The sequence below is a fragment of the Chrysochloris asiatica genome, unplaced genomic scaffold, assembly GCF_000296735.1.
Source record: "Chrysochloris asiatica unplaced genomic scaffold, ChrAsi1.0 scaffold00276, whole genome shotgun sequence".
NCBI lineage: Eukaryota > Metazoa > Chordata > Mammalia > Afrosoricida > Chrysochloridae > Chrysochloris > Chrysochloris asiatica.
Genome location: NW_006408794.1, coordinates 2,778,695 through 2,781,371, shown reverse-complemented (window position 1 = coordinate 2,781,371; position 2,677 = coordinate 2,778,695). Strand labels below are relative to the sequence as shown.

Below are 2,677 nucleotides of genomic sequence, written 5' to 3'. Positions count from 1 at the left end.
AAAGCTTATAAAACTGAATTGGTCCCCAAGCATACATTATTCACACAAACTCATTTTTCTTGATTTTGTTAGAGGCAAAGGCCAAATTCCATTAACCATTGATACCTGCCCTCTCTCTCACTTACACCTCTATTTACACTTCCACTTCCACATCAGCATTGTACCTGTGCATAGCTGAGGGTGGGAAAATGGTTATAAATCCAGTTGAAACAGAATTCTTATGTTTTTCATTCTGTTTTTCTGAATTCCATGGTGACAGCTATTTTTATTTCTTTGTTTTGACAACACATATACCACATAATATGTTGTTGTGCCGTTGAGTTGGTTCTGACCCATAGCTACCCTGTATAGGGTTTCCGAGGAGCAGCTGGTGAGCTTGAACCACTGATCTGTGGTTCAAACCAACTTTGCAGTCCAGCATATTAACCCACAGCATAAATTTAAATTTTCCATACATTAGTTATATTCTACTCATGTTTTCCTTTGAGTACATTTTAGTCATTTTGATGAGATTTTGAAAACACTGCTTCCTTGCTGCAATGTATGAAACACTTCAGTCTTATCAGTATCACACTGATAGTCAGTGCCATTTGAGTTACCTCTGTAGAATGTTACTCTAAACCAGTTCCTGTTCATTCTTTCTACCTTCAATTTCAAAGGATAAGATTTGCTGATCTCTTCAATTCTAGAAGTGTTATACCCTTGGGATTTATAATCTTCATGCATTTGATATATGAACAAAATATGAAACACAAAGGCATTTCAAATTTTTCACTACAACAATTATCTGAGTTGATCTTTTCCTTTAGAAGATATCTCCTTATAATTAACAACATTTTGGTCTTTTGGTACTTCTCTAAATCTCATGCTCTGTAGAAGTCAGGAAGCTGGGAAGTTATCCAATATTTTAAGTATGGGAAAGTGAGCTAAAGTCAGGTTTTCATGCCCTTTTTTAAAAAAAAATCCATGAATCATAGTGATACATTTTACATTGGAGTCCACTACACAGCACACACAACTGAAGTAATAGTCTCATAAAATAGTATTTCACTGTAGGATAAGCACTGGACTGCTAACTACAAGGTCGGCAGTTCAAACCCACCAGTTGCTCCTCAGAAACCCAATATAGGGTCACTATTAATTGAAACCGACTGGATGGAACTTAACAACAACATCGTCTATTAGGACCCCTGGTGTAGCGCTACAGGATATGCACTGGACTACTAACCACAAAATCAATGGTTCAAACCCTACCAAGTTGCTCCTCAGAAAACCTATACAGGGTCGCTATGAGCCCCAACCAACTCGACGGCACTTAACAACAATAACAACTTTAATTTTGTAAAATTAACTCTAATATTTTCTATTGCATTTTCTTTTTTGAACTTCTAGTTGCAACCCTATACATTTTATGACTCACTATTTATCATAACCCACAGTTGGAATTACACTGAGTTAAAGTGTGAGAAATGTGAGGACTATTTACTTGATTTAAAAAACAAAAACAAAAACAAAAAAACAATACGCCTTTATTCTTTAACTTTAAAACAACTCTTAATTTGTCCTCCAAAAGTTCATTTAAAACTGGTGATTGTTTCCTTACGTTTCTCATGCCCAAGAGAAAGCCAACATTCAGCCCTTAATTTGAAAAATAAACAAATTACAAAGGGGTGGGATGGGGGAAAGGTGAGCTTTACTACAGACAATATTCCACTGGTTAGGTTCCATTGTTAAAAAGGCTCCACGCGCGTGTTCTTCCGGATGCATCTTCTGATAGGGTTCTATTTACAAGTTCAAACAATGTACATTTCTAGGCTATTGGTAGATTCTCCGAGGGTCCTGCAGCACCACACCACTGTCTGTCATTGCTTCCTTACAGTTGTTTGATCAAGTCTGAGGCTGCCTCCCAAGGGTTGGGTTGATAGACCATGAAGTTAATTCCTGCCTGTAAGCATCGCTCTGCCAACACCATTCCTGCACTCTCACAAGCCACCACATTTCTGGTGCTACATAGGTGCTTTTTGATAGCCCATTCACGAGTGGATGCCGAAACCACAATCTGGCCACTTAGGTGCTCAACAAATGCTTCTGTATGATGCTGAGCCCTTATGACTCGTAACATGTGCCGAAACTCCCTAGAGGGCCACACCGTCTTCCACCGTCTTCCAGCCCCGTTCTTTCCTGGCGACTGCCAAGAGCTCCAGATTCTGGGGGTTCCGGTTGGTGAATTCGAGGTCCACAGCTTCATTATCCACAGGGTCCGCTTCAGGCTTCGCCGCCGGCTTGGCACGGGTTGAGAGGGCAGCAGCCCCGAGCTCTCGGGGTTTCTGCAAATGGATAGCAGCCCCCAGAGCCGCGACCAAAGCACCATCACCGTGGGGAACCTCAGGCAAAGCCTTGCCTCCTCCTGCTCCCCGAAGATGCTTCAGCAGCCCACAGGCGCCGCCATATTGACTCTATTTACTTGATTTTTGTAAAGCTAACAAAGGAGCTCTGGTAGCGTAGTGGTTACGAATCGGGCTGCGAACCTTAAGGTCAGCGGTTCGAAACTACCCCGTAAGGATTTACACCCTCGGAAACCCTGTACAGGGTCGCTATGGGTCGGAACCGACTCGACGGCACTTAACACAACAACAACAAAGTTCTTGGGAGTCCTGGCGTGTGCTGTAGGATAAAC

At 41.8% G+C, this 2,677-nt stretch overlaps 1 pseudogene; it reads right to left on the bottom strand.

The window, feature by feature from the left end:
• Positions 1 to 1,815: 1,815 nt before the first annotated feature.
• LOC102834265 lies at positions 1,816 to 2,371 on the bottom strand (annotated as a pseudogene).
• Positions 2,372 to 2,677: the final 306 nt, after the last annotated feature.